The sequence below is a fragment of the Trichoplusia ni genome, chromosome 2 (assembly GCF_003590095.1).
Source record: "Trichoplusia ni isolate ovarian cell line Hi5 chromosome 2, tn1, whole genome shotgun sequence".
NCBI classification, from domain to species: domain Eukaryota; kingdom Metazoa; phylum Arthropoda; class Insecta; order Lepidoptera; family Noctuidae; genus Trichoplusia; species Trichoplusia ni.
The window spans coordinates 19,554,753-19,568,510 of NC_039479.1; the positions used below are offsets into that span (position 1 = coordinate 19,554,753).

The window sequence follows — 13,758 nt, forward strand, 5'->3', positions numbered from 1 at the left end:
ACACTAATATTACATTATTTTGGGACTTAAATCTATGTTTAGTGTCTAAGGAAAAGAAATAACAGTACAAAAGGTAAAAGTAAATAATTGCATGTATTTTAAGAATATGTAAATGAATCGTGTAATTTTTATCATAGAGTTTCATATACTTTTAGATTACTTTCGAATATTTGATTATATACAGCTTTAGAGTTTAAAATCGCCTTCATTTTGCCGCTCGAACGTCGTAATGAAACGGATCTCTACGTACTCTATATCTAATTACTTTATTAAAGGAACAGTTCGGCTTAAATGAGATTTCCATAAAGCATTTATAACAGTCGATGATAGATCAATTTACGTCTTTGTTTTCTATGTGTAATGAATATTTACGAGCTAATAAAGTCGTGGTGCCCTACATTCATGGAATCGATAGACAATCCGAATATCGGAGAAACTATAATACTGATGTTTGGGAGACTGGGGGCTGGTCGCAGATAGTCGGCGCTTCATCATTGATTGACATGTCGTAAACATTAAATCTGGCAATTTAGATTAGGTTAGGCAATAATGAGGAGTGAGTTATCATTTTGAAATGAATAATTGTACTTTCGCTTTTATTAAAAATAGTAATGCAAAACCAATCTTAATTCTCCTCTGATGCAAAAATTAAAATACCTTCCCAAGCTAACCGCCATGGCCATACTGCCAACTTTACTTAGTTAAAACTAGCCCTGTCATTTCATCTTGCCAAGTCGCAAAAGTATGTAAACAAATAATTATATTCATTCAAGGATGTCACTAAGTGTTATTAGTGAATACGGCTTTACATCTCTATTTGGACGTACATATGACTTTCATAAAATATTCACAAAAACCTGAATATTCAGGCTACAGAACACAAGTTCACTCGAGTGTCGGAAGTGTGGGCGATAAATTATTCGTTTGGCAGTTCAGTGTCAGGGAAGGCTGTATCAAATAAAATATGTTTAACATTTTGTGCGAGCCGTAAATATTAACTGGGGCACGGGGTTATTGTAACTGTAGGCAACTGAATTACGGACTGTAAAGCGTTTCGACAGTAGTTGTGGCAGTAGAAATGTAGTAGATGAGATTTATGAGATAAGATGTAGTTTTCTTTGAACAACGTGTATTTTTTAAACGAAAATTACCTGTGTTCAAGCTAACCTAAAAATGTACTTTCTAGTAGACCATTTTTAGTTATTTAGTGTCGATCACTAAGCCTATATAGTGACCGAAAGTTAATTCAGCTCTACATTTTTAATATTTTTTTACACGAATACAACTTCACAAACATACAAACAAAATAAATTAGTCATAGTAAGTATGTTACGCAAACTGCAGGGTACCATCTATCATTCGTAACCCGGTCTCGTAGCCACACTACGTAGCGCTACACTACGGCTACGGAACATACTACAAACTACTTGAAAATGTATTGTAGCGAATTGTTTTTAAAGACGAGCGTAGCTGGGCCGTTTTTATAAAGATAAACTTGTAAAAGTTATTTAATCTAAAAGTTGTAATAACTTTGGGGTTTATTTGAAGTTGTAAAATTGGACAAAGTGAAAGTATGATGCTTAACTGCGAATGATTTGTTCCGTGTATTTGCATTACGTGAATGGCTGAAGCGGTCTTTTGACGGGCGTCGTATTAACGCAGCTTACTGGCACGCGCTCTATTGAGTGGGAGCGTTCCCATGTGGGTGCCACTCTAGCACTTTTACCCTTGTTAATCGGGCGTGAACATGAATGATCTCAAAACTTTGCTCTATAAAGCAGTTTTATTTAAATTTCCAGAGGATTTGCTTGAAATAAGGACTATAAATGTGACATTGTTATTGTGACTTATAATTGTGTTATTAAGTAGTAAATAAAGCTATTCGTTACGTCTTTTCTAGTTGAGTTAATACTTGATATTATTCGTTTTTAACGCGACGTTACTCTTTATACTTTCTAAATAGTACTTTTTCAGTAATTTCAAAGTTTCGAGGACACGCGTCGGTTACATATCCAGAGCATGAGGATATGTGATAAGGTTTTCTGGCATAAATATCACTTATAGTTGGGCAACATAGTGGGCACAATGCCAAGTGTTTTTAAATACCGACATATTACTAAGAATCTTTTAGTTTAGACATCTTGTACCCCATGAAGACTTTTTACTTTCTTTTTCGAACCATATTAATTCAGATTCAGATTATTTACAGATATTAACTTTCAGTTCAGAATGTACTGAACAGCTGCTTTGACTGTAAAATATCCTAAATGATTTACAAGTGATAGTGTTCAAACTTATTCATTTAAAACGTTACTAAATTCCAGTTAGTATATTTTTAAACAGGAAATTGAGCGAGAGAGGCCAATCAGAAAACAAACTCTCCTCTCAATTTGAAAATTAACCAAAATAGTAGTTTATTTAAAAGGGACTAACACAAATCAAAATAAATCTTAAAGATAACTTACAGCATTTAATTCAGACTGCCTAAAAATAAACGTTGTCTAACATATGAATAAACCTTGAATCCGTCTCTTAATTTGAGCCTCAATTAACAACCGTCACGGATTGTGTCAAGAGCTCTCGGCCAACAGAAGCTCCAATTTGCGACGCCTGTCTCACAAAGATTGTTCTAGCAAGTAGGGGTGCGCGGAGTATGAGGGAACTTCTCGATTAGAGGAATGGATAATCGGGTCTTTATTCTGTAGTGAGGATGCTCTTGTTTCTTATTGATGTCACAATTAGTGGAAAAAAGGTGATAAAGTCGTTTCGTTTTTGTTTTTGGTGTAGGGTACGCAGCAGTTACGAATTTAGTCGAGAAAATAACTAAATTCTCAATTAATTAATATAATTGGAAAATCTGTTTTGTTTTTCGTTCTATCCTTTATGAGAACTAGTTTCAATTTGATCTCGAAGAAGTCAAGTTTCCCAAATAAAACTTGACTCTTAAGGCTAGATTGTCTGATTAGCTCTTTGAGTGTGATAACAGTAACTTGAATCAAGGGTTATCAAATAGCATAAAATAAAACGTTTTTGTTTTGTGTTATTTTTCTCCATTAAGTTTACACATTGAACCATTAACTGGGTTATTAAAGCCTTATTACATAATAAAGATTAAGCCATCAAAACTTATACACATTCATTAACAGCATGGCTCGGCCGTTTAATACAGTGTCTTAATAATAGATAAGTAGGTACTTTAAGCACGTTATTAAAAGTATGCAATAATTTATTTCCAAGCAGTAATTAAAAACCATGTCTTCTCGCCTCTAACAAGGGATGTTAATGAAAATATAATAACAACATTTAAGTAATACCTACACATATTTTTTTATTAAAATGAATCTATCAAAATTTAACCATTTATACATCATTTGTCCTCGACCCTCCCTCTAGTTTAGAATGTGAGTGTCAACGCGTGTGACAGCCCTAGAGTGCCGCGGGCGCCGGCGCGCCGCCGGCGTGTCGCCGTCACGTCTGCGCCTCCCGGCACAGATACGGGCCACATAAAAGATGCTCTAGATTGCCTCGTAAACTGTCGCTCTACGCCGCTCTACTCCGCTATACTCCGCTCTACTCCGCGCTACCCCGCTCTATTCCTCTATACTCCGCGCTACAGAGCCGTGTTTGCTGCCGACCCATAACTGTTATTCAGATTTGTTTGGTTATCGCACCATTGATAACGATTCTAAGAAGACAATTGACGGTCGATGCCGATACCGCCGTGGAGCGCCGGCTGAGTTCTCGACACTTTCTGTTTAGGTCTTATAAAGTAGGGTTTTGTGGATCTATATTTTTATAAACATATTTCATGTTAGTTAAGAAATATTAAGATTAAAGTTAAGAATTAAACTAAGTATATAGGAAAATCTTGAAGCAGAAGTGAATTAGAGAAAACTAACTGACATTTAAAGTTGAACTTAGGGGCCATTGAGAGCAAAATACCCTCATATATCAAAGTTACTCTTGGACTATTTGTCAGAACACAAAGTAACATGCATCTACAACATTTTAACGGTGCATTCACTGCGTAAGTAAGGCTATACTTTAATGGTTAGTATCGGGTCCATCCTCGGTTACTGTCTGGACATAAAACGTATTTTCCACGCGATCGTAAACACTTCTACTACCACACATCGCTACTGGATACCGTAACGACCAGATAATGCACTATGCATTTGCGAAAACCTACCAACACAACCTTCATCCCTATCTCCAAGTGTTAAGGATCAAAGTTGTGTGTAAAAATTTTGGTGAACGGGCATTTCAGTACGTATTTCATCAAATGCAGTTTATTACTCGGAAATTGCGCTAGGCATTAGTCAGAGCGATAACATTTTAATACACTTCAATTAAGAGAATGGCTTGTTACTAACCAGAAATGTGGAAATAAATGCTTGATGTTCAAGAAAATTGGTTTTTCAATTACTTAAAGTATAAGCATTTGTCGGCGCCATTGTGGCACAACATATGTTTTGTGTAAACAGCCTGTGGAAAGAAAAACTTGACATGAATTTATTTTATATTTTAAGCAATAACACCGTGTTTCGAAAGGCACGTAAAATTGGGTCCTACGCCTGATGTCTCTCCAATTGTGTCAGATTGTCATCCCAATACCGGCTATGTGCTTGGACACCGAGAGCCTATCTGTGCTTGAGCACTAAAGTACAACCCATGCAGAGCAAGTAAGTCGTTATAATAAAGCAATTATCAAAAGAGGAAAGAATGTTCAACGATCTTTGCTTTCAAACATAAAATAAGGCACTCATCAGGCAAAGCTAAGGGCGATCAGATTGATGTCTATAGTGATTTTACCTATTAACTATAAGTAAAAAAAAATAAACAAAAAAACCATTCCATTCCTACTCCATTCACATCTTTACTTAAATACATCGATTATTTCAGTGATCAAAGGGGCAGTCTATACGGCAGAAAGCCATTATCTTTGTCCGCTCGGCCGATGGGCAGCACACAATGGAGCAAGTTACAGTCCGGCATGAAAGCTGGCGGGAAGGCGAGGGATAACAATAACATTGTAGAGGCCGGGTCAGCCTTACACTAGGTTCAGGGAAATGCTTGTCAACTTTACTGAGTTCAGAAAATAACAAAACCAAATGTGTCCTCAAGTTTGAGATTAAATTTTCCGTGTATTCCAAATTTTTCGAAATAAAATCATCGACAATTACAGCAATATATCCAAATTTTCAGGATTTTCAGAACAACCTAGGGAACTCTAATTTATTCACCGTAAACACGTCAAATAAAGCCTGAAAGCATTACCTTAACGGTAATTAATCAAAACCATTAAGACCGACATTAGCAGCACATTAATCTATCGAGCATCCTCAAAGTTCAACTATGCGTAAGTAACATCGCTCGGCAAATTAATTAACAAAATTGTTGTGAAAACATTACGTGGAACCTCCGTCACCCATCGTCACCCGCCATCACCCGGCCGTCACCCGGCCAACACCCGGTACTCGGCATGCAGACACATATCAATTATACTTAGTTAATCGACTTAAACCACGAATGGACGTTTAGCGACTAAACAAAACTCTTTGAACGCCGTTAATTTAATTGTGCAGTCATTAAATAGATTTATTGGATGGCTCTTCAGGAATATTGAGCGGAATTGCATGTCTGGGTGGACTAAAGATTAACTTTGTTCACAAATAAGTTATGCAGCACGAAACTGTAGTTTAGTTGGTATCTCGAAAATTATGTGCGAAAAATATATTGTTTATGTATTTAATACTTCTTATTAAGAGTATATATATGTACTACAATGGCGGACTTAATGCCTGAGGCATTCTGCTAGTCAACCAAGATATGATAAAATGCCAACCAACAAAAAAATCATAGATCACATGAAATAATCACTAAGGTATCTATCTAATCCTACTAATATTATAAACGCGAAAGTTTGTACCTATGGATATGAATACAAATAATTTACAATCAGGATTAACATAAAGGATAGTTTTTATCCCGATTTTATGTTCCCAGCATTTACCTACGATTTGTAGCGGGCGGGCCAGCCAGCAACAGCTAGTATAAACCAAATACAAGTATCTAAACTTATAACTAAAAAATATTTTTTGTTATTTCGTGCATGACTTAATTTAACATTTCAAGTCACTAATTGAATAAAATTCATAACACCAAACAGTGTGCCATACCTAGGTCTAACCAACGTTTTAACAAACACACACTACCTACATCCGTAAATTAGCCACCGACAAACATTAGTCCATTGATGTATATCGGTGTAATCCTACACGATGCAATATAAACTAATAACCAGTGGATCGGAAGGCGTTGACTACAACGTATAATAACAATTAATTGAAGTCCCTTGTAATACGAGCCAGCACGCGCGGGAAACCTGCCAGTGCGACCATATGGCCATGCAGTGGCAATAATGCCAATACAGCCGACCTGACCATAATAAGGCAATGTAAAACCTCAAAACACGAAACACAAGGCGAACCCTTAAACGACCCTCTTTAATATAATTCTTGGTGAACGTAAAGCCCTTTGTACAGAAGGCGACGCAAGTCTGAAATATCAAAAGTGTTTAACCATCAGGTAACGCGGGCGTCTGTTAGAGTTGAAAGCAATCATTGCTGTTGACTTAAGTTGTGGATGGAGACTTGCGTCGCCTCGTGTATGGACGGGTTTAGTGTATAAGCTTCTGTATACTTCCATTTGTAAAATACAGGGGAACATGAATATCCTTTTTGATAATCTCTGGATGACTGACAGCCTGATTGGGTTTAGGAGTGGCTAAGTAATTGTACGGTAAAGGGCTTTATTAGTCGTCAAGGTATGTGTTGATTTTTAGTACGATATATATTTTTCTACTAATCAATTTATGCATATATTGTGCACGAAAATATTTGTCATAAATAAGGTTGGTGGAACAGAAACCTGAAAAAATACGAAACATTTTTGTTTTACAACTATTAATGTAATAAGCTGAAAATATTTCACAAAAATAGAGCAACAACATCGGTTTATTATGCACTGACCTACTAAATTACACAAAAAAACAAGTATTTTTATAAACGGTTCTAATAACAGACATCTGCCTCAGGCAAACTGTCTCGGAATGACGTAACGAAATATTAAGAAATTTAATTTAAAAATGTCGTAAAGATGACTCATCTATAAAACACGGTCTAGATATTATACTGGTCCAAAAAAAAGTTAATATTGTATAATATGGTTTAGTATAAAAACTGTAAGTACCGGTCCGTGACATATGTCAAGCGGTGTGTCGCACGTGCCAGCCCTTGCCGACAGCGAGGGGATGCCTTGTGGACATTAACTAAGAGTTACACACTGCAATTCATTCTAGAAACGTAGTAGAACTTAGTTTTTGGAAGCTAAGTAAAACTGTTAAAAGATACAGAATTAATGTTTTCACTTTAACAATATTTCATTTTTCATGAGCGGGGACTGGTTGTTCGTTTTGAGATCCAAACCCTTAGCTTGAAACATATCGGAAAAATAAAGTTTTTAATTTTAACCGTTCTCCATACCTTTTTACACAACTTGAATACTTTTTGGCAGCCATCTTGGAAGAAGCACAATAATTATAATATGAAGTGACATTCTTTTGATAAAAATTTGAATTGAATTGCCATTTTCTTCAAACTCTCACTTAACAACATCATTAACTCAAAAAGATAATGAATTCTAAATATTTTTTAAGGAACTACTTAACTAAAGACTATATAAACTTGGAAAAAATTCTGGTACCTTAATAACCATTACATTTCATACATAATCTTGAGTAACGAGCCCATTAATATTTGCCGACGTCGGCGTGGCGTTCACAAATATACGAAAGTAAACTCCTTTAATAAGACCGGCGACCTTGACATTTGGTTGGTATTTATTGATCTAATTCCGTAGAATACCTAGAATTATATCAACATGGCTTACGTGCCGTGATTATCTAGGCCTCTTTGTTAACTGTTCAATTTTTAAGACAGCAATTTGTATACAGGGTTGAATGTTATTTTTGCTTCTGACCCTTAAGTTACTTTAATTTCCTTTTGAAATAAGTATTTAAGAGTTTTTGAAGTAGTTAGGCTTACCCTTCGTCCCTATTTGATGATTATAGTCACTAAATCGAAGTACATTTTTTACGTATTCCTTCAATTTATAAGCAATTTTTAACTGTGATTGTTGTATTGAAAATTGACAAAGTTTAAAGGTGATATAAAACCTACGAACAACAAAGTAAGCCATGTTGAATCTCTATTGAAATAAATACATTTTAATCGTATTTTGATTATTTTGATAATACAAAAGTGTTGTGTAAAAAGTGTGTTACCCGTAATAACAAATCGAAGCATCGAATATCAATCACGCGATGCAGTTACGAAATGTGGGGGATCTCGTGCGGTCTCATCAGCAGAAAACATCGTACGATGTGTGACTCATTATTTGAGGAACTACAACACGACACCGACAGCCAAACATGTGTTTTACACCTACAAACAGTTCTTATAAAACTGCTGACTCTACAATATTGTGACGAAATTCATCTAAATATCAGCAGTTTTTTTGTTTATCCGCATTAGCAAGTGCTTATTTTCGTTTCTGATTTAAATATTGAGCTGCATTTACATTTTTCTAAATTATTTGTAGCAGACAAATGACCTATTAACATCAAATCTATTCATACTGAGTACTTTCCTATTCATGTCCGCTAATTCGCTAATGAATTCAAAACCCAAAAAATCTTAAACTAATTTAATACGTTTAACATGCAGGATTTTGGAATAAAGTTCGGTTAATAAGGCGGCGGTGTCGAGGGGTCGGGAATCGAACCGGTGGCCGACAGGTGGCCGACACGCGCCGCTGCCCGCGCCCGCTGCGCCCGCGCACACCGTGCCTTACCTAGCGACACACACCTCCGAACTCACACGCAGGGAGAAGTTTGACAACAGTAGCCGAAGCTAGTATTATAAGACTTTGAAGTATCAACATTGCCGTAAATGGATATTTTTACTTTGTGAAACACCCAAATATTTTGTTGCAATTTATTGCAAAATATCATCGCTAAACTTTTTGGTGGCAATTTACTTAAAATCATATTAAATGTATGTTCTATTCATCAGTATATTAGACCTTATTATGATAACATAAGACTAAACAGTCGTCATTCACTTTCATCATTACAACAGTTATAAAATCGCATGATTATTATAAAACGCAGACCAAAGATATCCAAAGAGCGTCAAACATACATAACCTAATGAGCCAACAATAATACAATAGGTACTAGATCCACATTTCCTTTCAATTCAGAAAAACAGAACAACATCAGTTATTAATTCATAAATTCAAATATTCAATCGTGAAACATGATTTCCTTGCTCGCAATTCCCACGTCCGTATTTGAAATTCCGATATCGGTTGTCCTTCGCTTAACCTTTAATATGTACTCAAATGCTTGCAAACAACATCCGGTGGGTTAGAACACCACTCTGTGTATGTGTATGTGATGTTTACTGAAGTATATGTTATCCTAAGCCGTAATCTCGCGTTTAGTAGTGCACCGATAGCGCAGTTGCTTCATGCAACTATAGGCTGTGCGTTATGTTATTTAGTTGATGTTGATATAGTTCTGTATCTACAAGGCCATGTGCTTGTAGGTCACATGGAATGGGTGCATTATTGAGGTTCAGGCGTTTATTGTAATTGTTAAATCTATGTCAGCTATATTTTCTTATATTTTGTCCGTCGAATCCATGCATTGCTTTCGGAGTATCTTCAATGATGCAATATAAAAATATTTTAGTCAGTTAAACAGGTATACTGATGATTTTTTATAACAAAATAAACTAAAAAGTAAATTAAAATCAAACGTTTTGCTACTTTAAAGAGACGTTAATATTTGTTAAACAACTTTCATGAGATGAATTCTTTTTCCATAACGAAACTATGCTAGTCAAACAGGTGTATCAATACATGTTTTGGCAAAAATAATAAAAGATACAAAAAAATACATAAAACCGACCCTTTTTCGTATTATTGAGTCGTAGCGCTGTCTTGGGAGACTTTTATATTTGAGAGGGAATATCAATTCGACGAAACAATTGAAACGAAAGTCGGGAGTTTTCGAATTGGAACATTGGCGTAAATGGTAGCAGTTATGAACTTTACAGAAAGTTATTTGTATTGTTTAGGCAATTTGTTTTAACAAGTTTAGGATCCAATCTTTATCTGGAATAAAGTTTTCTGCTATGTCCTGACAGATGCCATTTAATAGTAATAATCATACCAAGGTGTTAGACAAGCCTAGGTTTATCTACTTATGGACACGTTTTCCTAGTTCATAGTTATTGCAATCAATCGTTAAAAACACAAAATAAGAATTAATAAAATCAAAAACAGTGATAGGAGTGTCTGATGAATTTTCATTTTGTAGTGTTCACTTTAAACAAATGTTAATAGTGTAGTATGTACCTAGTACTCCTATTAAAGATACATAAGTACATATGTATGTATAGTCACAAAACGTATTAAGTCGTAGTAATCCGGCGTCGGGTCGCTAGGCATACACGATTCGCGAGCGTTAAACGCGACTCTTACTTTAAGTAATATCCAGGCTAATGCCATGTACATATATACTACAAGATACCTACTATACTATATTATGCAGCATGATACATCTAATATTTCAAAAGGATATATATTTGTATGTTTTGTGTGGTGATAGATTTTGTTTAAAAGCAATTTCTTGTTATTCAAAAAAAATACACCTAATAAATTTAATTATTTATAATGTTTGTAATCTATAACCACCATCCTATTAAAAGCAATTACTTCGCACATGTTATACAGGCTCGATCTAACAGTTACATGAGTTAGTTAGCTCACAAGTGACACATTAGCACTCTATATTATCGGAGTCTTTATCCCGTGTTATGATTTCGAACAATATTATTATTTTAGCTTCTTATAAACAAAACCCCTTTGCGTAACTTACGTTCAATCATCAAAGTACGTTACAAATTACGGTCCCTTTTAAAAATGATTATAAACACAAAAACGTAATGAATTTTGTATTATTTTTTTACGCTCTCTTTTACTAAACGTTCCGTACCTAACGTTTCCTGCTCTTGATGAGGTCTACATATACCATTGTTTTTAAGCACATGCCTGGTAGTGTACTAATAAAGTATTAAAAGCATAACAACATTTCTTCATCTCATATTCTTTTTCTCACCTACATTCACACATCTTAGATAAAATCTTTCAAATGTATGACAATGTTTTATTAACCAACGTACAGAAACATCTAGTCAGCGATACCATGATTAAATAACCTTCGACAATTTGACTACGAGTGTCTTTGACATTTTGAACTTGACAGTGGACATGGCGACCGCGGGCGGCGCGCGTCTAATCCAGAGCAAACAGCACGCGAGATAACGCGCACGTGTGTACAGCCCGCTATTGTGCCGCGCACGACGCTTCCTGCACCTTGAGACACGGACCGACGCCGCGACGGGCCATTCATGAGGGCCGTAGGAAGTAAAGTCGCAAAGAACAACGAAGGAGCAACTTTGAGATTTATAAAGTTTTAAGCAAACTAGTGACCATTTTTAAGGGTTACACTATAGTATATTCATAGTAAAGTTGTTATTATAGTTTGAGAACTATCTTTGAAGTCAAAACTTGGCAGCTTTTTTAACTGAATTATGATTGAAGTTCGACTTTCTTACGCAGATTGGCTATACAATATACCGAGACAATACAAAACATTTTGCTTGCTTACAAAGAGTCTAACCACACACGCCAATAGCTACAAGTCCTATACAAAATAAATATATTAGATGATAGTATCTATGAAGGTGATGTAACAAACCGCTATTGTTATGTATTGAAGGTTTTTGAGCCAAATTAAAAAGGTCAGTATTATCCGGGATATCGCGTCGGGACGAACAATAACAGTAAACTAACACCTGAGTAGAACAAATAAGGTAACATTTCGAATGGCGATCGATACAGAGTTCAATGTTAAGGGGCGGACTGCAACATAAACTTAGGTGATTAATGTAATTATGAAAAAGTCTCTAGAATTTTGGTAGCCCGAAGTGTGAATAAGCATTACTTTAATTGTCTGGCGGTACACAGAATGTCTCAAACGACCGAAAGCAAATAAGATTATAAGGTAAATTCTCGAATTGTTACCTAACAGCATCCGATACTACCGTTCATAAATGTAGCAACTTCCGAACACAATTAACTGAATCCCACAGATCGCACATTCTTTCTTGTTATATAAAATCTGTATTACAATAAGCGCAGGTGTACGAATTCTAAGCAAGTAATATATTTCAATATCGTCAGCTCACCGCTTAGACGGTAAATCAACGTTTTTCTGTCTGATAGAAAACATTTAAATAAATTTGTGTTTCCCATGGCGCGTATTAAATCATGACGCGACGCTATTAGGCGCGGGATTTATTGGAGGAGAAATAAAGTGTGGCGGAGTGCGTATTGAGCAAACACGGGTGATGCCGCGAGGTGAGCGGTGGTCGTGGTTGCCGGTCGCGGGTTGCCGAGGGGTGGCGGCAACCTGTCGGTGGCGGCACCGGCAACCCTCGGTACCCGACCCTCGCGCCAGCCAATTGGCCAAACTCATTGTAGTTCGTAAAACATAATTTTACACGTGTAATAAATCAGTACGGCAATTGCAGTCATTACGCCGCAGTCCCTCTATATTTGAAAACTAATTTATTTTTATCACTACCTAGAAATATCGATTTTCATTTTCAATAGAAATGAAATGCAATTGTTTTTTTTTATTTGTTGAATGTGTCCTTGAATAGATGTAGAGTTGAATACATAAACAGGTGATTTGTAGTCTAGAATATTACATCAAGTAAAGCGTCGATTGTATAATTTCTTGGAATAAATGTTTCGTAACTCGTAAGGTAATATTTTTCTCTGCGGATGTTATTTGAAAACTTGCCAATATGATTAAAGTATGGCAGACAATAATTCTGAATATACACCTAATTGTTAAAATGCAACAAAAAATTCCTTTTTGTATATAACTGCGGATTCATTTATAAGATACCTAAAACTTCATCCAATTTATATAATTGTGTCACATGACTTTTGGCCATTTTTATTTCACTTTGCAAACTTTGAACATTTCTAGCTTCGATGCTAGTGACGTTAAAGTGAAGTCGTTGCCCCAAGACGTCAGCTGGTTATCTAACGCTCATCACTAGTATTGAAGGGAGTCAGGCGACGTTTTACTATCAACAGACAAATAGACAAGTATTTTTGCTAATTTACTGAATGGCACAACTAGCTTTCATGCAAAAACTTAAAGTGGCAAATATGAGTACAAAGATAGAACAATATAATGAAAATATGATGTGCAAATCCCACCATACGTTCTGTGCTTGGGTGCTTGGCTTTGTCACCGAAAATTTAATCATTTTTAACCGTTTTATATCCCAGTTAATTTTATTTTCCTCTTCCACAGAGGGAAGTTGCAGGATGAAGATAATTCTTCAACGTAAAGAAATATTCCTTTAACCTACATTCGGAAGAGTATTCGGTTCAATATACAATAGTTTGATAGTTCAGTTCATATCTCAAGCTCGTATTATTTTGCTTTCCTCTCCGAGCGACGACCTCATCCCTCACGAAACAGCCAGCTCACGTTACAGCAATCATTTAAATAATGCTTTTATTATTTTGTAGCAAGAAGATGAA

The 13,758-nt window shown here is 35.7% G+C and overlaps 1 protein-coding gene across 1 annotated transcript in view; it reads right to left on the reverse strand.

Moving 5' to 3' along the window:
• LOC113501892 (protein kinase C-binding protein NELL1-like) overlaps window positions 1-13,758 on the reverse strand; it is a 44,254-nt gene that overhangs the window by 19,942 nt on the left and 10,554 nt on the right. The window lies entirely within an intron of this gene.